Source organism: Pinus tabuliformis, chromosome 1_1, assembly GCF_031772625.1.
Source record: "Pinus tabuliformis cultivar Carrire ecotype Pingquan chromosome 1_1, CPIR1, whole genome shotgun sequence".
In the NCBI taxonomy this organism is placed as follows: Eukaryota; Viridiplantae; Streptophyta; class Pinopsida; order Pinales; family Pinaceae; genus Pinus; species Pinus tabuliformis.
Window position 1 is genome coordinate 18,450,394 of NC_142297.1, and position 27,612 is coordinate 18,478,005.

The 27,612-nt window shown below is 40.8% G+C and overlaps 2 pseudogenes; both read right to left on the minus strand.

Annotated features, from left to right (window-relative positions):
• Nucleotides 1-9,620: 9,620 nt before the first annotated feature.
• Nucleotides 9,621-11,154, minus strand: LOC149211394 (uncharacterized; annotated as a pseudogene).
• Nucleotides 11,155-25,982: 14,828 nt separating this feature from the next.
• Nucleotides 25,983-27,398, minus strand: LOC149211395 (uncharacterized; annotated as a pseudogene).
• Nucleotides 27,399-27,612: the final 214 nt, after the last annotated feature.

Sequence of the window (27,612 nt, forward strand, 5' to 3'; positions counted from 1 at the left end):
CGTCTTTCTTTTCATTCGCCATGGGAGGCCATCAAGATTTGCGAGGCTAGTCTTACAAAGGTTCAACCAATTCAAGCCCTAACTCCTTATATCTCGACCTCATTGGGGACATGCAGAGGAAAACAGAGAAAAAGTAGACTGCTCTAATACGACTGACTCGAATTTAAATAGGAATGCGGCAAATTACAGAGATAACTATAAACACGGAGATGCAACGGAAATAATACTCCATTTCATTAATGTAAAATACTGAAATATGCTTACCAAAAACAAATCGAAATAAACCAACTAGGGCGATGGTAGCTTATCTCTGAGAAGAGGTGTGGCGGCTACATGCCTCTGAACTATGTTACCATGAGGTTTGAAGGCCTATTTATTGTTTCAAAACAATGGAAAACCCTAAACATCCAAAAACCTAACCCTAGAAGATGAAACGACAAATTGTGGGCCCCGTTTGGGTAAACTAGTGTATCTGAAAATGGGGCATATAGGCTTCTTGTCTAGCTTACAAGAACCTCTCCCACTTCCAAAGCTTTAAATTATTCCCAAGTCTTTATGATTAACCAAATGCGGAATTAATAAGTGCTTGACAATATAGGTGTATGCTTATGTCTATTTTAGAACTATTTATGTGTTGTAAGTTGATGTGCTTAAACTGATATATAAATACATATAACAGTAAATAATGCAGCAGTAAAACAAACACATAAGACGACAATTTAATTAGGAGGTCACCCAAAACTCTTGGGCTACGTCTCTGTGAGCTCTATTCAATTCAACTAGGCCCTCTGGGATTATGGCAAAGTCCTTTTTACAATCCCTTGGCTCAACTCCACTGTTTTACATAGAAACAATGGGTTTAGACACCATTTTATCCCTGGATCTTGAAGCTCTTGGCTTTCTCGCTCTCGGCTCTAGCTCTGGCTCTGGCTCTGGCTCTGGCTTCTTTGGTTCTCACTTTCTGCAACTTACAGCTTCTGGCTTTTCACTTGACCTCCAAGTGACTCCCTCGACTGCTCTGCACATTAGCTTTTCGCACTCTCTTCCTCTTTTGCTTCTGCTCCTCTCAATTGAGCTCTCTGCCTCCTTTGAGATACTGTTTTTGGCATTTCGGTTGCCTCAGCTATTTCTATACGCTGCATTATCCCTTTGTGGCTCTACGGCTTCATGGCTTCAAAGTGCATCATTTCCTGTAAAAAGGGCCTCTTGTAGCATGGCATGATGATCAGGAGTAGTTACAGAAGGAATCAGAGCTTTTTCATAGGCAAAAACCTGAAAACTGAGAAAAATCCATTACACAGAGAATCTCTGCAAAATACACTATCAGGCGTGATTTCTGGACGTGAAATCCCATTCAATTGCCCCTAAATCCCTATCGGGTCTGCCATTAGGCATTATATCGCATTGCATTAGTGTATTGGAGAAAAATCCCAAATACACGGGAAAACGATGAAAAACCCAACAAAATTCGTCCTATCGGACTTCAAATTATATATGAAATCACCCTAAAATTGCATCAGGTTTGCCTTTGGCTGCTATTGCAATCCACATCGTAGATCTAGGGGATCTATGATTAATGGTCGATATCCCATTTCAGGCGACTTAGGAGTACGAGGGTTACCCACCCAAAAAGGCGATTTTCCTCTCTCCTTTGCCAGCCATGTGTCAACTAGTGTGTGGGCTCAGGTGGAGCCAGCCCAAAATCGCTTTCCACCTTTGGCCTGCCCGAAATCCCACCTTTACAGAACTCAAATATCATGTGCCACATTTATAATTCCCTTTCGGGCCCACTTTATCACTTTAGGAGTTTTTCCTTCGTATTTCAGTTTTCACACCGAAAATCATTAATACACAGATACCCAATAGATATCGGATCTCAAAATTTATTTTGTCCCGCATATAAAATCCATCGGGTCTGGCATTATCACCCCTCTTACAATGCTGTGAGGCAACATTGTGATGCGATATATTGCAATCGCAAGTCGCATTGGCCTGGGCGTCCGTCCCTTTACTCGTGGCATCTGCAACGCCGATCTACCAATATCGGCAATCGCAATATCACTTGGCTAGGAGTCCCGCCATCAGGCCTATTTCCATGTAGAAATTCCCACTATAGATCAATAGATTATGCAATATACTAAAACACAGTACAAGATCTACTTCTACAACACTTTGCGGAAGCTTAATCAAATTGAGCATGATCAATGAGAACACATATAATTGAGAATGATAAATCAATCACACATAACACAGAAGATATAACCTGGGAAAGCCTCAGCCTAAAACCCCACTCTCTGTATTATCATACATAGGATTTATACAAAGCCTTAGCTCTCACACAACTAGCCAGCTCTCAGTACAATCCTCACAGATGAAGGTGGAAATACATCAAGATTACACAAAGCCTTAGCTCTCACAGCTAGCCAGCTCTCAGTGCAATCCTCCTAGATGCTCACAGGCAATCAAGACCTCTCCTAAACCTTCTCCTCTGCCCTCCAAGCATCCTATTTCCTTGCAAATTTTTTCTTGGGTGATCCTCCTGTTACCAAGTGTAACATTGATCTCTCACACTGATCTCACACCCTGTAAAACTACACAATCCTCAAGGAACCTTGATCTTTCTGCTTGGATGATTTTCCTTTATAGGAAAAATCCATCCAACTGATAGGACACTATCCCTCCTCTGATCTCAACTGGATTTTTCTCTGAACTGACATGCATGATTTATTTATGAGATAATATTTAGTTATTTGAAAATTCCAGTTGTTACATGCATGCAAGCATTAACAAACCGAATCTCATTAATTTAACAACTTGTTAAATTAATCTAACTGGACTTGACTCAGTTAACTGAGAAAACTAATTACAACTCATCCTTGTCGAGCTATAAAAAGGGTCTCTTTCACCTCTAATTACCTCACATTAGTTTGTCAATCCAGGAACGTTTTGTTATTTCAAAGAGTGTCTCAGTTTGAGGCTATCATTTTCGAGAGTAATGCTACTAGTACAGTGCTTAGAAATACAAGAGTAAACGGATATTTGTTTACAGCAAACTACTTCAAAAGATTAAACTACACATTCAGAAAACTAAGCAATTTATCAGTCAAGGGTTCAATAGCGGTAACTCATCCCTTTGTAAACTGATGGAACTAAGGTAAATCAGAGAATAGATCGTGGATCTGGGAGCCAGGCAGTAAATTTCAGTGCTCACTACAGCCCTGGATCGTTCTTCACACCAAAATAACAAAGGACAGGAAATGGAACGGCATATAAGAAATGGAACAACGAAATAAGAAATAGAATAGCAAATCTGAAATGGAATAGCAAATCTGAAATGGAATAGCAAACAAGAAATTGTAACAGCAACTAAGTCTAACAAGTAGTAACACCTTAGTCTACAAGATCAAATGCATGAATCGTGACCTACAGGAATCAAATGGCAATCCTTCACTCTTAAGGATGAATTGAACAACACACCAAAATGGAACAGCACTAATTAATGAATCATTATAGAACAGCGCTTGAAAACCATATATGCACATGGCACACTTTAATAGTAACCTGATCTTGGCAAACCAGTTATCAATATCAGTTATAAAGATTACGATTGTGTTTCAGAATGGAACAAAAATGTCTATATAATCAACAATCGCAAATAACATAATTGCTAAGATGAATTCTGTAATATCAATGAATAAGTGCACAACACAAAGGCTCTGTAATTGAATAGCAACAATATTCTATAAAGACTGATGGTATTATATCAACACTTAAAATAACAGTGATACGTTGCAGAGTTAATGCAATAGTTCTGTCTCAGTAAAGTAAACATAACAGAGCATGTGATGTAAACTAACAAAACACATCAGATTACCAAATAATGCTGATAAGAAAACCACGCATAAACCAAATGTAATAATACAGGAGCAAGTGTCCTCCAGGGTCGAGCCCTTAGCCTCCAGGGGTACACCACTTGAAGTTATTCCAGACTTAGAGATGAAATAGAAACCGAGTTTGTATTAATGCATAAAATGGAATTACAGTAGATCAGTTCTCAACGAGACTCGATGATCAAAGTTTCAATCTTCAGAGAAATTACATAAAACATAAGGATTCAACCGACCCTCGAGCTAACAGTGCTGCCCCTTTTATAATGATGAAGGTGGAGATGTCTAGGTGCAAAAATAGTTAAAGCAACGATCCCTCCTTAGGGATTCACCGAACCTTTAGTTCTCAGTTATCTCTTTTCCTTCTTGCGCTGAGCCAACATCTCCACTTCCTTTCCAGGGCTGATTCGCTTTGATCTGTTTTGCCTTGTTTGCATATGGTTCCCCATCAAAGGGACAGCGGTTAACCCGGCCTTGTTCTTTCCTTCAGAACGACAGTCTTTCGTTTTCCCTTCTTTCTGCATAAGAAAATGACAATTGTCAGTGTTTCCGCTTTGCACATTAATCTCACAGGTTTTATTACAATTCCTTATCATTTTCCTAGTTCATGATGCAAAAGGTTTGTAAGTTCTAATGAAAAGATGCTGAAATAATTACCAAAAACATACCTTCTTTAGTACTCCACACACCCCCCTGCTTACCCTTTTTCATGCCCTCATGAAAACATTGTAGTTGACATGTAAGGCAGTGAGAGAGTAGGCTGGAGATGGAATCTCATGTGGAGGTCTACAACCATGATGCATAACTAGGTGTTCAAAGAAATGGCCTGTCTGACCCACAGGCATCTCATAGAAGGATTAGTACCCAGGTGGTGGGTGCCAAATAATTGGACTCTGGAACCTATATCCTAACCAGGATGGCCCTGCCCTCAAAATGACTTCGCCATAGAGGTGCAAACGGTTGGCGGCTAACTTAAAATTTTCATACTTAAATGGCTCCCTAAGTTGGATATTCAGATTAGAGATCTGATATCGAAATTTAGTCGCATCAATGGCAAGGTCTTTAATAGTGAAAAAGTATTATATTCCTTGCTGATTGATTGTTGTGTGAATGGGTCCTAATGCTTCAATTACACCTAGAGTCTTCATGAGGTTCCTATGTTCTCTCCACAACTGTACTGGATTCCTATATTCAGCTCTTACCCACAAATCTAATCCGTTTTCTTGCCTTTGGAAAGCATTATAGGCTTTAAGCCATTTAATTTGATTAACCCCAAATGAAATAAATGCCTGTAATTGGATATCCCCAACAAAAGGACTAGGGTTCAGCTCGGTCTCCTGGTCTAATACAAGGTTATGTAAATAAAACTCACACAGTAGTCTTTGAACTTTTACCACATAGTGCTTATAGCAGTTTATAAAATCATCGAGGGTATTAATTTGTATGGGAGCACCTACTTTAACAGCCTTTATTTTCAATTGCAAATATCGTTCCATTAAAAACAAGGCATAATTCTTAGCAGGGGCTCTACATGCTAGGACGTCATTGTACAAAGAACATAAGGTATCCATTTGCTTGATAACTATATCTAACCTACGAGTTACCTTTGCGACTTTTTCTTTTTCCCTTCGCCACCCTTCAAAGGCCTGGCTTTCGGATAAATTGACGTTCCTAAGCTGTTTCTGTAGCTCTTCATACCTTTCTCGAGGGACCGTTTGCTCTATGAGCTTTTCTGCTGCTTGTTGAGCTTGCATCAAACCCTTCCGTAGGGTTTTTGTTCTTGGATCTCTTTCCCATGCGACGGTGGAGACCGGGAGTTTTACCTGAATTTTCCTATTGCGTTGTCTTGCGTTCATGACCCTTATCACTCCTGAGGGTGGTGCCTCTGTCTGAATTTCCTTATTGCAGGTCAATCTATCATCCATTTCTATCTTAACGTGGATATCAGTCAAATGCTGTTCCTTTTTAATTTGAACAATAGTCTGCTTCTCAACAACACTTGGAATAGCAGCCCGCTTTTCGACAGGGTTTTGAACAGTATGGTGGACTCTGGTCCTCTGATCCTTTGTCTTGAGGGGTTTTGCTGGAGCAATTGCATGTTTCCATCTCGAAGTCCTTTTCACCCTTTTTCTTGCTTTCAAAATCCTGATTTGTTGTCGAAGTTGAACTATTACATTCAGTAGCCTTTGCTGTTCTTTACGTAATTTCTTAATTTCGTCACTTTCCTTAGAAGGAATAGAATATTGCTCACTGCGGCTTGGACTGTGATCAATTCCCTGATTTTCTCTCTGGGGTGCTTCTTTGTTTCTCTGCTCTGGCTGCTCTGGGGCAAGAACCCTAGCTAGTTCTGTTATTTCTTGGGTGACTTCTTTTTCTGCCCCCCCTGCCTCTGGAGTTTCTTCTGGTGTCGTCTGGCTAGGAACGGATTGTTCCTGTTCTGCATCTCCCGTCATGTTTTCATCATGAATGGGCTAACTCGCCTCTTCTACTTCCTCTGCATGTGATTCTTCAGGTGCATTTCCCTCCTGAGCACCGTGTTCTTTTGGTTCTTCTTCAGCATGGAGGTCTGATGGGCTGGAAGATTGGCCATATTCGCCCATATTTGCCAAAACTTTGGCCAATTCATCTTCTCTCAATGGATCCTACACTGTGCTACCTTCCTGCTGTTCCATTTCCTCCTTTTGCTCAGATTGCTCGGTTTCTTCCTCATTTTCTCCTTCATCATTTTCCTGCATTTCTTTCTCATTGTCTTCTCCTTCTAATCGTGGGGGTTGCTCATCCTCTGTATCTTCTATCTCTACCGGTTGGCTGGTATTTCCTTGGGGCTTCTCCAGCCTCCCTCGTAGCCATGCTAGTCAAACCGATTTCCTTCGTTTTTCTGGACGCTCAGGTGTACTGGTGGCATGTTTACATTTTGGGGATGGTGTGGTCAATCCTCCATCTATCATGGCAATTAGCTCTTCCCAGCTGCTCTGCTACTGGGTAAGGCTATGGATGACTATTAATCGTATCAACCCATGATGACTAACAACTGATTCTACATGTTGTGCCTTTTTCATGCTCCGTGCAACATCATGCAGTAATGAATTCAAAAATGCAGGTAAATTTACAGAGCATTTTTGTTTTAACACAGCTAAAAGTTTAAGGTGTCGTGGTCTTACCACGTCTTTTCTTCCTTCACAGGTGATGTAGCTTTGAATGGTCTTTGCCAATTCCACCCACGGTTCTCCTAATGCTGCTGGCAGAACCCCCTTTCCTCTAATTGTCAGGCTCTGGCCTTCCTCCTGGAAGGTTTCTATAATCTTCTGCAATCTCTCCTTCTTTAGCGTCCATACAGGTCCAGTGGCTGGCAGTCCCGAGACCTCTGCAATTATGTCATCAGTGACTGCTATGTGTCTCCCCCTCACTGTGGAGTGATCCTCTTGCAAGTTCTGCAAGAATTCAATTGCTACAGTCTCATTGGATTCCTGTAAGCGATTGAGATAAGTTAGCCACCTGGCTCTTGCTAGGATTTCCCGTGCAGCATCAGAGACTGTTAACACCAGTGGTTCTCTCCGAATCGATCTACCTCCCATGTTTATGGTTTTGCTGTGAAATCTCAGAGTTTTGACAATGGAACTGTTAGCGCTCAAATCTGCCTCAGGCTGAGGAAGGAAAAACTCGAGGCAACATCATACCACGCTCAGCCTCGTAGCTAGCCTTACGAGGACAGGAGAGGGCTCTCTCCGGGTCTATCTCGGCAGAAAAGTCTTCAAAGGGGCTGAGATGACCAATAAGGAATACTGATTTTAGGCTAGTAAATTGATAATAAAAGGGGTTTTAATGGATGATCGGGTTTTCTGGGCTGCATGGGGCAAAGAAACAGCTTGAACAGAGAAATATAATCAAAAGCACACATTATCTCCTGAGGCAAGGTAGGCAAGAAATTTAACAATTAAATTGAGATAAACGGAATGGCAAGACTGCTGAGAAGTCGACAAGGGCATAGAAGATGGATCCTTGTCAAACAGAAGAAAACATTAACTATGAATACTTCCTCAAGACAGAGCAAATAAATTGAATTCTGCCTTTCTCACTTAAAAGTATTCAACAGAAATGATTATGAAATGAAACTAAAACATAACAGGCTACATATGAAACAAAGGATGAGACAAATGTTAAATTTCATACCATAGGAATCTCAGGGGTCAGAGCTGCATTTTTTATTAAAATCTCTGTCAAAACTGTACAATAGAAGCTCTGTTTTTCTCCACCAGCTCTCATAATTTTTCTAACTCAACCCTTACAAATCATTTTCCATACAATAAATAAACTATACTAGAAGAAAACAGAACGACCCAAAACAAGGGCGTTGTTTCTCTTGAAGTTACAAAAATAGAACAGAGAACAACCTTCTCCTCGAAATTCTCTAATGACTAACCAAAAAGACTAAAAATTGGAGCGCAGATCCATTTGGATTATTAACTGAAGTCATTAGTAGGAGATCGGTTCCTATTTTTCTGTTGTGGTCGATGTCTTCGTTTATTTTTGGCTTTAGTGTTCTGACTTTTCACTTTCCTTCGCCCTTTTATTATTACAAGGAGGAAATTTAACAACTTCGCTCGCAAGATATTATGAAGTGAAGGGCCAGGTGTCAAGGATGTGCGCCAAATTCTTCTCTCCTCCAAGGCTGCACTGCATGTAATATGGCACGCTCAATGGAACCGTTATGTCCTTCTTGGTCTGGATGATGTTACACGAGGTCTTCACATCGCATATCACTCTGGAAGATGGCTTTTGCAACACAAGTTCGATTTCCGGCTTCATATTTATCAATTTACTACTGAATTCCTTTACCAGAGATGGTTCATCCATGCCAATTAGTAGAGGAACAAATCCTGAAACCCATACTGAATAGTTGGATTTCGTTGCACTGAAGATTCCATCAATGTCACCACATTCGAATCCTCCCACAAGTGTTGAGATTCCTTCATCTGTCACCCAGAACACTTGCTTAAGCTCAATTCCATCAGAGACTTGCGGCTTTTCCCAAAAGACTTCAAACCTGAGCTAGGGACTTTATAGCCATCAAATTGTATCTACTGCAGGCTGTCATACTCATCAAAGCTTGCAAGAAGAGCATTTGTGACAGGGATGCAATAGGCTAAGCTTAGTTGCCTCAAGACTATACATCCATTTGCAAGGGAAATTATACCAATCGAAATCATGCTCTGACATTTCAAAACATCAAGCCTCTGCAATGTTTTGCAACCATTCTTGAGCAAATCAAGGCCTTTGTCATCTATACAGACACAACCAACTGATACAAAATTCTCTAGGTAGGCAAGTTGCGTGATGGAGGCAATGCATTTGTTTGTTATCATCCATGCGCATGAGTCTTCCAGACAGTAGTCCACGTGACCAGAATATCTGCCCTGTAGAGCAACCTCTTCAAATGTATTACAAAGAAAATTTGTCCCCGTAGATACTTCTTGTTGAGCGATAGCCAGAGTATTCAATCAAAACTGGAACCAGTGCAGAGTCCCCTGTGGTTGAATATCAAAGACATTTCCTGTTGCAAGTCGATTGAGGCGTTTTGATATGAGACTGGGTGCATTAGCAAAATTTCTTTGGCTCTGAGACTCAACGCACAGCGCGTAGCCTCAATGCGCAACGCGCACCTCCTATAACACTGCCACGGGTATGTAAACACAGTTTTTTCGCCCTCTAACACTTGAACACGATCATAAGAACTTACAAGAGAAATTGTTTCAGTGTTATCATAGGCATCCTTTTTTGTTTGATATAATTTCCGTATCTGAGGTCCTGTGTATCTTTCATGTGCACAAGAACCAGTAAGCAAAGCCAATTCAAGTGCTCCGCTGACACATTGATGAAAAATGAAGCAACTCCAACATTTTTCTCATGAGGAAACTGTGTGGGGTGAGGTTCCTCAAAAATTTGTTGTGGCAATTGCCCAAATTCATGAATCTGAACTTCAAGCCAAGCATGTTTGATGGGATCGTCTATCTTCTCCAAATCAACTGTACCCTCATATGATAGAAAATGAAATAAGTTATCTGCCACCAAAGCAGCCATTCCACGCTGCTTATAACCAAAAATGAGGTCTATCCATTCATGCAGATGTTGAGAAACATGCTCACATTCCAGAGCTTCTCTATGTTTAATAATGAAATCATCTGCATCATTTGCCCATGGTGGCAATATTACATCCCCGACATTGTCTCCTCTCTGTCATGTTCCAACTTTTCAAGTTATCCCTTAATCTAAAAACATCAGATGGTAAACTAAAAAATTCTGGAATAAGCTCCTTCAGGTTAGCAGTATTATTTAGGACATTTTTCCAAGGTTCTTCCATGCTAACAAAAATTCGATCTGGAGTGTCAAAGAGTCCATTATGCAAATGAAGCATGTGAGCAGGGGCAGAACGGACAAGCCAATATAGCACATAGCCAGTAGTCAAATAGTGTGTCCCATACAAAAATGGTGGCTCAGAGGTACCACTTTCAATCATCTGCGAGTAGCGATCCTTGAATATAGCAAGTCGGTCAGGATTAAGTGCTCCTATTGGCTTGGAGAGGTCACGAAAGCATTTAGGATCATACAAATCTGGAGTCTTGCTTTTATAATATCTCAAAATCCAAGGCATCACCTGTGCTGCAGGAAGATCAAGGGAAATCTTCTCATTTAAATCCACTAAGCTGGTAGTATCAAAATGAGCTTGAGCTTCTTTTTGAGCTCTTGTATTGTACAATACCATGTCTCTTTCTATGCTTGGAAGAAGATTTATTGAAATGAAGGATTTAGCCTGTTTGAGAAACTATTCTATAGGTGAAAATTCTAAGGCAAACCACCATATACTATCTTGCTTCTCAAAAACATATGGAGCATCAATTCCATTCTCCTTCATTTTCACATGTAGAGCTGCCTCTAAAATAAAACCTTCTTGTGTTCCCAACCATTTCCCATTCACAAAGTTAGATGAGCTGGGTGTTTCTGTTAACGCCTCAAACCTTTTAACTTTGTTCATAGAGAACCCGATGATTGGCACTGAAAAGTTATCAGGCTCAAAGAATATTGACTTAGAACACAAACGCAAGCGTCTCTTCATTTGATGTAGCTGCCAAGATAGCGGTTGAATTTTCTGCAAACCATCCAATGAACCCTGCCTGCAGGTTGCTATCCAGTCTTGGATATAGAACTCCCCTTCATCTAAGAAGAGGTATGAAAACCGTTTTCATGACTTTGGAACAGAATCTTTCCGCATGACTTCCCAACAGTAAAAGGCAGAAATGATACTCTGAAATTAGACGGACTCCCTTATTTAATGAAGTTTCCTTGGTGAATTTGATTTTGACAGAGGATTGACGAGACTGAGTCTAACATTGGCTCCAATTGGGATGGCAGCTGCCGCTTCATGGAGGTGCCAAGAACTTGTTGTGGTCACCAACAACCCCCCCTCTTTGCTCGATATTAGCAATAACATCGAGCAAAGGGGGGACCCTGAAAGAAAAATCCCAAAAATATTTTTTAAATTTTTGTATTTTTCTCCCTAAGGCTTAAATCGCATCGCAAGGGAAGGCTGAAGCATTACCCAAGCGCGGAAAACAAAACTGCGAAAGAGCGATGTGAAATGCATCGCATCGCATGCATCCCAAGCGCTCTCTAAAAAGAAGATCTTCAAGAAATGCCGATCGCCGATATGCGACATCGCACATCGCAAACGTCGCACTAGGCGGCATAAACCATTGAATAAAATCTGCGATCAGCGATCTGCGATGACAGCGATCTGCGATTTGCGATATCATCGAACCGCGATCTGCGATATGAAAAGACTCATCGCACGAATTCTCCGACATACCTGATAGACCCAAGATTAAGCGCGCGCCTTAAAGGAAATTAATGACCGCATGCTTGAGTATCAAGGAATGATTGCATCGCATTTTTCGAAGAGTCAAGTCATGATGAATGTCAGGATTATGCATTCATTAGAGTTTAATGCTTTCATGTCAATCTTTTCATTTCCCTTCTTCTTTGCGTAGACTGCAAGACACGCAACTAATATAAATCTATATGCAGGAAATATCTACAGGAAAAGGGAAAGCGCCAATCAGACAACAGAGAGAAGATGCCTCCACAAATGGATGACGCATGCAGCAGGACGGCGGATTCCGGACTATAAGCCAACCGACACTGATGAAATTAGACTATCCAGGACTCAGAGTCAAAGGCGCACAAAAGCAGTGTGTTCACAAAAGATCCTGAAGCTCAGACTTGGTAAAGCAGAGGAAGAAGCGCATGAGAAGGAAGACGCTCTAGAAAAGCCTGGAACAAAGAGCGGAAACAATTCTCGAAACAGGGGATTGTCCATACAGCGCGACTCCTAACCCACTTAGTCATTCGCACGACCGGAAACCGGAATAGCAACAGCAAAATCAGTTCGAGAAGAACCTGGGTTGTGCTAAGTATACACGCGGCGAATAAACCCAGCTAGAGAAAGGTTTTCAAAAATATCTTCTGGTCTGTCAGAAAGAAGTGCCAGCTCTTGTTATTTCCACTTTTATCTCCCGAGCGAAAGAAGAAGGCGGCCAGCCGACTGTTCCCAGGAAAACGTTGCGCTGTTGACAGCACTAAAGAGAATATACAGAAACAGTCAGAAATTAGATTTAAAGTTTTAGAAATAAATTTGCTTTTAGTAAAGGGCGGTCATTTGAAGCCGATTTCCTAATTTCGTGTAATTAAGATTAATTAGTTAGTAGTATTTAACCCTTCTCATGGCATTTGGTGAAGGGTCCGGAAATCTGTCAAAAAACTTGTCCTCAGAACATGCACTTCTGCACCCTCAGAGGAGGTTTTTGATGAATGGATGGATCGAGATTTATTTATGTTTGCATTTTAATGTCTGTTACTGATGTTGCACTTCTGTACTCTTAGCAGATATTAGAACAAGTACGAATAAATCATTATTGCTTGAAGTTTATTAGTGAAATCAGTCATAAATGGTACTTTTATCTCTTGACTAAATTCTGCTAGTATCCCTAAAGTAATACACAGCTGAGTTCTTTATATGTTACTGTATGAATATCTGTATTACCATTTGGCACTTCTGTACAGTGGGGTCATTTATTTATTCTTGACATATAGAAAACTGATTATGCGATATGCTGTTCACAACTACTCTGCCTAACTTCTTATGCAGAATGGTTTATCTTTATCGATTTATATTCTGATAACAGTTGAATGATCTTTATTACCAGCTATTGTTTGAAATCTTTCTAGATCGCATAACAAAAGAAAACACCCCGGGTTAGCGTAGACTAGATGTACTGTTTCTCTTCATTAGATTACATTAGCATAAAGTTAGTTTAGCAGTTAAGATTAAGACTAGTTTAGAGAAACCTTTAGATTAATACCATCAAACTCTACACACACACGCACACCCTTCACATTGGGAAACTGGTCCCATTACCCCCAGTCGGACCCACTACTCCAAATGGGCAAGGAGCCGCCAACCAGGTTCCGGACCGGGTGGGTATCCCCCTTGTTGTCGACCCGACTTCGGGGCCCTCAACATTTCTGGCGCTAGAAGGAGGGCCTAGCTATGAATGATGCATAATTCAAAATCCAAATACCATTCTGAGAGCAAATTACCCTCACCAACTTCCCCGACTTCCCCGGTACGACTAATCTCAGAACTAGAAGTCGCTCGGACATCCACCGCTGCTATACATACTGATACATCAGACCAACTTATTATCGATCCCCCTGAAGTTCAAACTTTGATCCATAAACTCCAGGGATTCTCTATTTTTACCCAGAAGTCTGATAAATCTAAAGGCAGCCTGACTTCGCAGTACAATCCTGCTCATCCCCTGACCCGATTGAAGAGTGAAAAGTTTGGCATCCAGCCAATTGAAATCCCTCTCCCCACTAGGAAAAGAGCAAGGAAAGCACTCCCAGAGTCTGACAGAGAGACTCTTTCATCCACTTCGTCCATTTCAACTCCCTCTCCGCGAAGTCAACCACCCACATCTCCACCTCAAGTCACTCATCCATCTTCCACAACCCTTCCTCCGCAATCGTCGAAGATCATAACATCTCCATCTTCTCAACATCAAAGACCATCTCCTACACTTTTGTTGACTAGCAACTCAGCGATGGCCCAATCTCCATGGAACAATCCTGGGGCGGTTTTAATGCCTCCACCCCTAAGTCCAATACCTGCCCATCCCGAGAAATGGCTACCAAAGTTCAATCCAGAAACAGGAATGCTAGTTGAAGAACATATCAATAACTTCATGCTTTCTGTTAATCTCAACGGAGTTACCAACGAAGATGCCGTGGTCCGACTTTTCCCCTATACAATGCAAGGAACAGTCGGGTCATGGTACTTTTCACTGCCCTCCGGATCTATCACCAGCTGGGACATTTTTCAAAATCAATTTCTCACCAAATTCGACGATGATAGATCGACAACGACACTGATCAACGATTTATCCAATCTTAAAGCTGAGGATAGGGAACCCATTAAGGATTTTAACTTACGATTCAACAAGATCCTCAACAAAATCCCCGCTTCTTCTCAACCCAGCGAGGAAGTAAGATGTGAGTGGTACATCACGGCCTTACCTTCAAATTTGGCCATCTTCGTAGATAGGGCGAGCAAGACAACCTTAGTCGAAAATTTGGCTGAGGCGTTAGCAGTTGAAAGACGCGTAGTAGCCCTAGAAAAGAGATCTACAATCGAAGAGCGTAAATCTAAGAAAATCTCTTTCAAAGAAGACACCAAGAAGAAGCAAACGAAAGATCCTTTTGACATGGAAGGACTACAAAAGCTATTAAAAGCCATGTCTAACGAGATGATTGACATAAGAAAACAAGTAGCAGAATCGTCCCCAAGAAAGCCTTTTAGGAATTTCAAAAGAAACCCTCCCATGGAGACGAAGCCACCCAACGTGGTCTCAAATGTGGAATCTGAAGAAGTAGAAGAGGAGAGCACCATCGAAACGCAGACCGACGATGAAGAAGTGGTGGAACTGCAAGGAATGTGGGATTTCATCCTCCCACAAGAGGAAGATCAAGAAGCACTTCCGGTTAGCACACGAAGCAGAAATCAACTTGATCCTCCCCAGAATACCCCAAAACAGAAGGGCGCAAGCCCTGCAGCAAAAGAAAAGGTTGCACCAAAGAAAACAATTGCTAAAACGACCTCATTTAGCCCAGTCCAATCAGAGCAATCACCTCCATCAAAGACACTAATAGTGTCGGATGAAATGGAGTATAACATCATCGATGACATGAAAAAGACTAGGGCTAATATTACTCTGTACGAGTTGAGCAAATTGAAACACCAACAGAAAATCATGATAAAAGAGTTACACGCCGTACCTACTACACCTTTACCTACAGCTGTAGCTTCCCATAATGAAGGAAGACCTCCAATCAACACGATCAATAAAATTGATCCAAATGACATCGCTCTGATTGGAGGGAGATCTAGATCTCATACTCCTCCTTTCCTTCTCACTTATGAAATCTTTAACAGAAACGTGAACAACTGCTTGGTCGATTCTGGTGCTTCAACCAATATTCTACCCAAGTCAATATGTGCCAAACTTAATGTTCAACCGCAAAAATCCGCAATGCGCATAGTTCAACTTGATCGATCGCAAGTCGAAGTGATAGGCGAACTTAATCAAGTGACCATAAGACTGTCGTCTAACCCCAAGGTATGTCAGGTTATCGACATTCTAGTGGTTGACATCCCTGAATTTTATGGTCTGATTCTTAGCAGGGACTGGTCCGAGAAACTCCACGGATACTTTTCAACCGACTGGTCGCACATGTGGTTACCCTTCAACGGGAAACCAAATCAAATAAAGATTGAACGGGAATTGCACCAAAAATACATAGTGACGGATTTGGAAGGAGAGAACGAAGCCATAGCATACAACAACAGCATCATAGGCAACTACTCGGTAGACTCTTTCCTCGGAAATTTCAATGCTCACATATCACCATATTTAGAAAATTTAGTTTTGTCCCAAGTTGAAAACTTTTCCCAGACTGATGATTCAAAATGTGTTAGTTTCTTAGATAACCCTGTAAATACTTCTTTATTTTGGAAATTATATTTTGATGGCTCTAAATCAAATGAGGGAGCGGGAGCAGGATGCATTTTGATTAGCCCAGACGGAAATAAGACCATGCTCACATGCAGACTGGAGTTCGATTGCACGAACAACACAGCGGAATACGAAGCCTTGGTGCAAGGCCTATACAAAGCAATCGGCTGCAACGTCAAATATCTTCAAGTCTTTGGAGATTCTGAGATCGTCGTCAAACAGGTACGTAACACCATACACTGCCTGTCTAATCATTTAAAGCACTATCAATCTTTAGTACAAGATCTCACTGCACATTTTACAGCATTCAATATTTCGTCAATCCCGAGACTTCACAATGCAAACGCAGACCTGTTAGCTAACGTAGCCTCCAGACTCATCCCCTCCGAAGACTTTAGTCCAGATAGGTTTTCGATAGAATTGATTTTTAAACCATCTATCCTGACAACATCACCAACTGGAGAGTATTCAACGACGACCCAGACATCGTAAGTTTCCTCACCTCCGAAGGATCCTACTCAAACCAGATAATCGACGAAGACTGTCATGATCACCAGATACAACAAAATAGCACTGATAATGCTATACCCAAATTGGTGGTCAAACTAGAAGACTTATACGACTTGAAAAGTTGGTTCAAAAGGTCAGCTAACGCCAAACTCTACAGTTCAAATCTGAACTACGAATCAGTGAACCTAGGAACCGATGAGAAGCCGCAAAACGTTAATCTAGGTCAAGGCCTAGCTCCTGAAGAAAAATCAGCATATATCCGTCTTCTACGACAGTACAAAAACGTCTTTGCCTGGAATTACGATGAGCTGAAGACTTACAACACTTCTATCATTCAACACACTATCCCTATGATTGACAACGAGAAACCTGTCCAACAGAAGCTCAGAAAAATCCACCCCAACTTGGAAAATCAGATAAAAACTGAGCTTAATAAATTGTTGAGAGCCAGAATAATCTTCCCGGTCAGACATTCCAAATGGGTATCCAACATGGTACCTGTTAGGAAGAAAAACGAAGATATTAGAATCTACATCGACTTCCGGAATCTCAACAAAGCCTGTCAGAAAGACAATTTTCCCCTCCCACCTATGGAGCAAATATTACAGGCAGTCGTAGGCTCAGAGTTAATGTCTTTCCTGGATGGATTTTCAGGATATAATCAAGTGTTGGTACACCCAGATGATCAGTTAAAAACCACCTTCCGAACTAAATGGGGTACCTACGCGTATCGGAAAATGCCGTTCAGTCTGATCAACACCGGCGCCACTTTTCAGAGAGCCATGGACATTGCGTTTAAAGGTTTAGTCAATAAATCGGTAGTGATCTACCTGGATGATATAACTGTATACTCCAAGAACTGAAACGACCACCTCAAAGATTTGAAGCAAATCTTTCAAAGATGTTTAAGGTATGGGATCTCGCTTAACCCTAAGAAATCTTTTTTCGCGTTGAGTGAAGGAAAATTGCTAGGATTCATAGTGTCCAAATCTGGCATTCACATTGAACCTGACAGAATCAAAGAAATTTCCGAGATATCCATGCCTCATAACAAAAAGACCATGCAATCTTTCCTAGGACAGATCAATTTTGTGAAAAGATTTGTCCCAGATTTTTCATGTATTATTTCTCCTTTACAAAAAATGATAAAAAAGAATTCAAACTTTAAATGGGGTCTAGACGAGCACGAAGCATTTAACTTAATCAAACAAGCCATCATCAACGCTCCATCTCTAGCAACCCCAAATTTTTCAGAGCCCTTTGTCTTATACACGTTTGCCTCAGAGAATTCTTATGCTAGGATCTTGACTCAAGCGAATCAAGAAAAGGTAGAAGCTTTGATCGCATTCTTTAGCTCAAACTTACAAGGTGCTGAGCTGAAATATTCAGATGTAGAGAAACAGGCATACGCCGTTTTCAAAGCAATCAAATATTTCAGACCTTTCTTGCTAAAGGCCCATACCAAGGTCATAGTACCATTCCCAGCGGTAAGAAACCTCCTAATACAAAAAGATGTGGGTGAAAAGAGAGCGAATTGGATCACCGCCTTGCAAGAATACGACCTGGAGATCAAGTCGGCACACATCGTAAGAGGCCAAGGCTTCTGCAAGATGTTAGCTGGGGCATCGCAAATCCCCGAAAAATCATTTGAAGAGGTACACGCGTATGAGGTAAGCCTAAACGACGCACAATCATTATATGCTGACACCATTTATTTCCTGAAAAACGGGCATGCTCCATTTCACCTGGATCACATCAAGAAGAGAGCCCTGAGATTAAAAGCTAAACAATACCAGCTCGTAAATGATGTCCTGTTTAAAAGGAATTATGATTCTGTGCTTCTTAGATGTCTTGAGAAAACTGAAGCCAAAAAGGTTTTGCAGGAACTCCACGATGGACCAGCAGGTGGACACTATGCTAGAGAAGCCACCACACACAAAATCTTACGTGCAGGATACCACTGGCCCACGCTGTTCAAAGACTCGTACCATCACGTAAGGAAATGCCAAGTCTGCCAAACTACTGCAGGAAAACAAAAGAAGTCATCCATGCCACTCCAGCCGGTTAACATCGAACAGCCGTTCAGCCAATGGGGCCTGGACATAATAGGTGAGATCATTCCTCACTCCTCTAAACAGCATAGGTATATCCTCACGGCAACTGACTATTTTACTAAATGGGTAGAGGCAGTTCCTCTCAAGGCAGCTAATTCTGAAAACATTATTGAATTCATAGATCAGTTTATCATTACTAGGTTTGGATTGCCAACGACCTTAATATTTGATAATGCTTCATATTTTTCTGGAAATACCATGACTGAGTTCGCGCTCAAAAGAGGGTTCAAACTGAAGTATTCTGCCAACTACTATCCGCAAGGTAATGGGCTGGTTGAATCAACGAACAAGAACCTAATCAGGATTATCAAAAAGACAGTCGACCAAAACCAAAAGAATTGGCATAAAGCGCTGGTAAACGCCTTATGGGCAGACAGAATTACAAAGAAAGCCTCTATCGGCACTTCTCCCTTTAATTTAGTTTACGGGAGAGAAGCAGTGCTTCCTACTCACTTAGTCATTCCCTCCTTGTCCTTAGTACAATACATTGATGAAGTATCTACTTCTCCCTTACAGCTAAGGCAAATGGAAATAATCAAGCTAGAAGAACAACGAGAACAGGCCAAGAAAACCCATGCTCACCACCAAGCGCTGATAAAATCCTCTTTTGATTCGAACATAATGACCAGAAAAAACTTTCAGATGGGAGATTTAGTTTTGAAATGGGATAAGGCTCACGAAGAAAAGGGCAAACATACAAAATTCCAGAAGCTATGGCTTGGTCCTTTTCAGATCGTAGAGGTCATAGGCCCGTCGACTTTTGTGTTGCAGGACTTGACAGGCAGGAGAGATTCTCTGCCTGTGAATGGACAAATCCTCAAAATGTATTTTCCATAGAAGGTCATCCTTCTATTTTTGTAGGATAATTTTAGTTTCTTTTTTTTTTTTTTTAGTTTTTATTTCTTATAAATAAGGTTGGTTGTGAATGATCATAAATTATATTCATGAAGAAACATACCATTTCTCTATCAGATTTTGATTTCACTTGTATAAATAGTAAAACTTTTCGGAAAAAATATGCCTTTTATTATTGACAGATAGAGTTAACTTTAGCCTGAATATGATGTTAGTTTCAACTTCACAAAGAAATCTGGGATGAAAGTAACTTTTGGCAAAAAATTGTTTTATGCCAACGCAATGAAAAGTATCATCAATAGAAAAATAATTATTCTCTGCAAAACTGCTGTTCTTAAACTCTATTATTGTCGTCCAGAGCTTTCTTAAGGAAAAACAATGACTTCCTCCCTGTTAAGGAAATCGCAGCATCCAGAGAAACAATCCAAGAAAACACTATATCTCAAAGAATGAGAGGTCTCATCACGAGCCGGCTTATCATGATCACAGATATTATAACTTGTTGACTTTGCCACTACTGTCTACCAAAACAGGGCAACGACTCAAGATTGTTGCAATCAAAAGACAAGGGGTCTCATCACGAGCCAGCTTGTTCAGCAAAAGTGTAAATCAAGTGAATGACTGTGTCATAATTTGGCCACCAAACCAAGACACTGTTCTTTAGAGAATAAAAAAATCAAAAAAGAAAGAAAAAGTGTCAAAAGGATTTTTCTCTGGTATGTTGTAAATAACCTTAAACAGGAAAAAGGATCATTGTTGGATAACATGGTAACCCTGTCGAGGCTATGGACGCTTGCGGGCAGCAGAGGCTCTACCTATGACAAATGAGCATATTTTACAAAGCCAGTATGCAGAGAAGACCTTATTTTGTCTTTGAAAAGCACTGAGTAATGTCTAGGTGTGAATACAAGAAATAACCCAGAGGGAGAAAACAATCGGAATGAAATAAAAGTTGTGACGGAACATCATTGACGGGATAAGGGGTAATACTCTATCTGTCCATAACAAAATTTAGGCATAAGAAAAATTTTTCTGTTTTGGAAGTGAAAATGCAATAGAAAAAGCAGAGATAACTGGTTCTTCACAGTGAATCGCCATTGTTGTGGTCACCAACAACCCCCCCTCTTTGCTTGATATTAGCAATAACATCGAGCAAAGGGGGGACCTTGAAAGAAAAATCCCAAAAATATTTTTTAAATTTTTGTATTTTTCTCCCTAAGGCTTAAATCGCATCACAAGGGAAGGCTGAAGCATTACCCAAGCGCGGAAAACAAAACTGCGAAAGAGTGATGCGAAATTCATCGCATCGCATGCATCCCAAGCGCTCTCTAAAAAGAAGATCTTCAAGAAATGCCGATCGCCGATATGCGACATCGCACATCGCAAACGTCGCACTAGGCGGCATAAACCATTGAATAAAATCTGCGATCAGCGATCTGCGATGACAACGATCTGCGATTTGCGATATCGGCGAACCGCGATCTGCGATATGAAAAGACTCATCGCACGAATTCTCCGACATACCCGATAGACCCAAGATTAAGCGCGCGCCTTAAAGGAAATTAATGACCGCATGCTTGAGTATCAAGGAATGATTGCATCGCATTTTTCGAAGAGTCAAGTCATGATGAATGTCAGGATTATGCATTCATTAGAGTTTAATGCTTTCATGTCAATCTTTTCATTTCCCTTCTTCTTTGCGTAGACTGCAAGACACGCAACTAATATAAATCTATATGCAGGAAATATCTAAAGGAAAAGGGAAAGCGCCAATCAGACAGCAGAGAGAAGATGCCTCCACAAATGGATGCCGCATGCAGCAGGACCGCGGATTCCAGACTATAAGCCAACCGGCACTGATGAAATTAGACTATCCAGGACTCAGAGTCAAAGGCGCACAAAAGTAGCGTGTTCACAAAAGATCCTGAAGCTCAGACTTGGTAAAGCAGAGGAAGAAGCGCATGAGAAGGAAGACGCTCCAGAAAAGCCTGGAACAAAGAGCGGAAACAATTCTCGAAATAGGGGATTGTCCATACAGCGCGACTCCTAACCCACTCAGTCATTCGCACGACCGGAAACCGGAATAGCAACAGCAAAATCAGTTCGAGAAGAACCTGGGTTGTGCTAAGTATACACGCGGCGAATACACCCAGCTAGAGAAAGGTTTTCGAAAATATCTTCTGGTATGTCAGAAAGAAGTGCCAGCTCTTGTTATTTCCACTTTTATCTCCCGAGCGAAAGAAGAAGGCGGCCAGCCGACTGTTCCCAGCAAAACGTTGCACTGTTGACAACACTAAAGAGAATATACAGAAACGGTCAGAAATTAGATTTAAAGTTTTAGAAATAAATTTGCTTTTAGTAAAGGGCGGTCATTTGAAGCCGATTCCCTAATTTCGTGTAATTAATATTAATTAGTTAGTAGTATTTAACCCTTCTCATGGCATTTGGAGAAGGGTCCGGAAATCTGTCAAAAAACTTGTCCTCAGAACATGCACTTCTGCACCCTCAGAGGAGGTTTTTGATGAATGGATGGATCGAGATTTATTTATGTTTGCATTTTAATGTCTGTTACTGATGTTGCACTTCTGTACTCTTAGCAGATATTAGAACAAGTACGAATAAATCATTATTGCTTGAAGTTTATTAGTGAAATCAGTCATAAATGGTACTTTTATCTCTTGACTAAATTCTGCTAGTATCCCTAAAGTAATACACAGCTGAGTTCTTTATATGTTACTGTATGAATGTCCGTATTACCATTTGGCACTTCTGTACGGTGGGGTCATTTATTTATGCTTGACATATAGAAAACTGATTATGCGATATGCTGTTCACAACTACTCTGCCTAACTTCTTATGCAGAATGGTTTATCTTTATCGATTTATATTCTGATAACAGTTGAATGATCTTTATTACCAGCTGTTGTTTGAAATCTTTCTAGATCGCATAACAAAAGAAAACACCCCGGGTTAGCGTAGACTAGATGTACTGTTTCTCTTCATTAGATTACATTAGCATAGAGTTAGTTTAGCAGTTAAGATTAAGACTAGTTTAGAGAAACCTTTAGATTAATACCATCAAACTCTACACACACACGCACACCCTTCACATTGGGAAACTGGTCCCATTACCCCCAGTCGGACCCGCTACTCCAAACGGGCAAGGAGCCGCCAACCAGGTTCCGGACCGGGTGGGTATCCCCCTTGTTGTCGACCCGACTTCGGGGCCCTCAACAGAACTACAGATCTTTGGGTGAGCAGACAGTGCCTTCATCCATTTGGGCTATGGAGTCCATTATTCCAACAAACCAACACGACTCTTGACTGAATTTTTAAACTGAAACTGAACTGAAACTGATTCGATCTCAAGACTAAAGTAACAGAAAAACTGACTTAACAAACTTCAAACTAAAGCTATAATGAAACTAGAACAAGATACTGCCCGTTAGCTGCTTATTTATTTACAAAATCTACCCTACTTTGTGGTACAAACAATAGATCAAGTAATACTGAAGTGCCAGAACAACCATTCAAGTAAACCTGAGAATGATGCCACTTGAGAATGCTTCCACCAGGACACAGATGTAATTGCTGGCAGCCCTTCATGCACGTAATGAATCTGGCTATGTATAAGACAGCTTGATCTATCAGTCAAACTGAAAAACATTTCCATGTATGCTGCAATAGGATCGCAATAGCCAAACTCTGTTTGCTGCCCCAACTCTGCAATACATACCTCCAGCTGCACACTGTCAATGCAAACATCTGTAGGCAATTCTATTATTTCTTGTTTCGAAGGAGGAAGGATTTCCAAGAACTTTTTAGGGTCTTGGAAATCATATGACTGGATCTGCTCATCTAAACATTGAATCTCCTTCTCAACTCTTTCATCAACTAACTCACAAAATCTAGTTTTAGTTTCAAGAGGGAACTTTGGAGATTTCAAACATTGAAACATAGCAATGAAAAATCCTTCATCATTAATTTCAATATCTGCTAACCAATTTCTAACCTCTTCTACAGCTTCACACAGGGCAGGGTTTGCCACATACCCTACCATTGCATAGATGGATGAGTGAGCACTGGAATGTCTGGATCGAGTTGGAGTCACCAGGCGAATGCTTCAGCCTTCATATGTGTCTGACTGCTGTCCACCATCAGCATCAGATCTGCAATTTGAAATCATGTGCTGGGACAAGACAATCTACAAGTCGAATGTCACATCAACAACAAACCATCTTCCCCAGTATGGTCGCCACTATGTTAGCGCTCAAATCTGCCTCAGGCTGAGGAAGGCAAAACTCGAGGCAACATCATACCACGCTCAGCCTCGTAGCTAGCCCTACGAGGACAGGAGAGGGCTCTCTCCGGGTCTATCTCGGCAGAAAAGTCTTCAAAGGGGCTGAGATGACCAATAAGGAATACTGATTTTAGGCTAGTAAATTGATAAGAAAAGGGGTTTTAATGGATGATGGGGTTTTCTGGGCTGCATGGGGCAAAGAAACAGCTTGAACAAAGAAATATAATCAAAAACACAGATTATCTCCTGAGGCAAGGTAGGCAAGAAATTTAACAATTAAATTGAGATAAATGGAATGGCAAGACTGCTGAGAAGTCGACAAGGGCATAGAAGATGGATCCTTGTCAAACAGAAGAAAACATTAACTATGAATACTTCCTCAAGACAGAGCAAATAAATTGAATTCTGCCTTTCTCACTTAAAAGTATTCAACAGAAATGATTATGAAATGAAACTAAAACATAACAGGCTACATATGAAACAAAGGATGAGACAAATGTTAAATTTCATACCACAGGAATCTCAGGGTCCAGAGCTATATTTTTTATTAAAATCTCTGTAAAAACTGTACAATAGAAGCTCTGTTTTTCTCCACCAGCTCTCAGAATTTTTCTAACTCAACCCTTACAAATCATTTGCCATACAATAAATAAACTAAACTAGAAGAAAATAGAACGACCCAAAACAAGGGCGCTGTTTCTCCTGAAGTTACAAAAATAGAACAGAGAACAACCTTCTCCTTGAAATTCTCTAATGACTAACCAAAAAGACTAAAAATTGGAGCGCAGATCCATTTGGATTATTAACTGAAGTCATTAGTAGGAGATCGGTTCCTATTTTTCTGTTGTGGTCGATGTCTTCGTTTATTTTTGGCTTTAGTGTTCTGACTTTTCACTTTCCTTCACCCTTTTATTATTACAAGGAGGAAATTTAACAACTTAGCTCGCAAGATATTATGAAGTGAAGGGCCAGGTGTCAAGGATGTGCGCCAAATTCTTCTCTCCTCCAAGGCTGTACTGCATGTAATATGGCACGCTCAATGGAACCGTTATGTCCTTCTTGGTCTGGATGATGTTACACGAGGTCTTCACATCGCATATCACTCTGGAAGATGGCTTTTGCAACACAAGTTCGATTTCCGGCTTCATATTTATCAATTTACTACTGAATTCCTTTACCAGATATGGTTCATCCATGCCAATTAGTAGAGGAACAAATCCAGAAACCCATACTGAATAGTTGGATTTCGTTGCACTGAAGATTCCATCGATGTCACCACATTCGAATCCTCCCACAAGTGTTGAGATTCCTTCATCTGTCACCCAGAACACTTGCTTAAGCTCAATTCCATCAGAGACTTGCGGTTTTTCCCAAAAGACTTCAAACCTGAGCTAGAAACTTCACAGCCATCAAATTGTATCGACTGCAGGCTGTCATACTCGTCGAAGCTTGCAAGAAGAGAATTTGTGACAGGGACGCAATAGGCTAAGCTTAGTTGCCTCAAGACTATACATCCATTTGCAAGGGAAATTATACCAGTCGAAATCATGCTCTGACATTTCAAAACATCAAGCCTCTGCAATGTTTTGCAACCATTCTTGAGCAAATCAAGGCCTTTGTGATTTATACAGACACAACCAACTGATACAAAAGTCTCTAGGTAGGCAAGTTGCGTGATGGAGGCAATGCATTTGTTTTTTATCATCCATGCGCATGAGTCTTCCAGACAGTAGTCCATGTGACCAGAATATCTGCCTTGTAGAGCAACCTCTTCAAATGTATTACAAAGAAAATTTGTCCCCGTAGATACTTCTTGTTGAGCGATAGCCGGAGTATTCAATCAAAACTGGAACCAGTGCAGAGTCCCCTGTGGTTGAATATCAAAGACATTTCCTGTTGCAAGTCGATTGAGGCGTTTTGATACGAGACTGGGCGCATTAGCAAAATTTCTTTGGCTCTGAGACTCAACATGTAGCACGTAGCCTCAACGCGTAGTGCGCACCTCCTATAACACTTCCACGGGTATGCAAACACAGTTTTTTCGCCCTTTAACACTTGAACACGATCATAAGAACTTACAAGAGAAATTCTTTCAGTGTTATCATAGACATCCTTTTGTGTCTGATATAATTTCTGTGTCTGAGGTCCTGTGTATCTTTCATGTGCATAGGAACTAGTAAGCAAAGCCAATTCAAGTGCTCCGCTGACACATTGATGAAAATGAAGCAACTCCAACATTTTTCTCATGAGGAAACTGTGTGGGGTGAGGTTCCTCAAAAATTTGTTGTGGCACTTGCCCAAATTCATGAATCTGAACTTCAAGCCCAGCACGTTTGATGGGATCGTCTATCTTCTCCAAATCAACTGTACCCTCATATGATAGAAAATGAAATAAGTTATCTGCCACCAAAGCAGCCATTCCACGCTGCTTATAACCAAAAATGAGGTCTATCCATTCATGCAGATGTTGAGAAACATGCTCACATTCCAGAGCTTCTCTATGTTTAATAATGAAATCATCTGCATCATTTGCCCATGGTGGCAATATTACATCCCCGACAATGTCTCCTCTCTGTCGTGTTCCAAATTTCAAGTTATCCCTTATTCTAAGAAAATCAGATGGTAAACTGAAAAATTCTGGAATAAGCTCCTTCAGGTTAGCAGTATTATTTAGGACATTTTGCCAAGGTTCTTCCATGCTAACAAAAAGTCGATCTGGTGTGTCAAAGCGTCCATTCTGCAAATGAAGCATGTGAGCAGGGGCAGAACGGACAAGCCAATATAGCACATAGCCAGGAGTCGAATAGTGTGTCCCATACAAAAATGGTGGCTCAGAGGTACCACTTTCAATCATCTGCGAGTAGCGATCCTTGAATATAGCAAGTCGGTCAGGATTAAGAGCTCCTATTGGCTTGGAGAGGTCGCGAAAGCATTTAGGATCAGACAAATCTGGAGTCTTGCTTTTATAATATCTCAAAATCCAAGGCATCACCTGTGCTGCAGGAAGATCAAGGGAAATCTTCTCATTTAAATCCACTAAGCTGGTAGTATCAAAATGAGCTTGAGCTTCTTTTTGAGCTCTTGTATTGTACAATACCATGTCTCTTTCTATGCTTGGAAGAAGATTTATTGAAATGAAGGATTTAGCCTGTTTGAGAAACTATTCTACAGGTGAAAATTCTAAGGCAAACCACCATATACTATCTTGCTTCTCAAAAACATATGGAGCATCAATTCCATTCTCCTTCATTTTCACATGTAGAGCTGCCTCTAAAACAAAACCTTCTTGTGTCCCCAACCATTTCCCATTCACAAAGTTAGATGAGCTGGGTGTTTCTGTTAACGCCTCAACCCTTTTAACTTTGTTCATAGAGAACCTGATGATTGGCACTGAAAAGTTATCAGGCTCAAAGAATATTGATTTAGAACACAAACGCAAGCGTCCCTTCATTTGGTGTAGCTGCCAAGATAGCGGTTGAATTTTCTGCAAACCATCCAATGAACCCTGCCTGCAGGTTGCTATCCAGTCTTGGATATAGAACTCCCCTTCATCTAACAAGAGGTATGAAAACCGTTTTCATGACTTTGGAACAGAATCTTTCCGCATGACTTCCCAATAGTAAAAGGCAGAAATGATTCTCTGAAATTAGACAGACTCCCTTATTTAATGAAGTTTCCTTGGTGAATTTGATTTTGACAAAGGATTGACGAGATTGAGTCTAACAGGAACGACAGTTTTTCACGCTGTTAAAACACAGAGAGGCTGATAGATGCAAGACTCACTCAAAGTCTAATGTTGTGGGATATACAATGGAAATGGC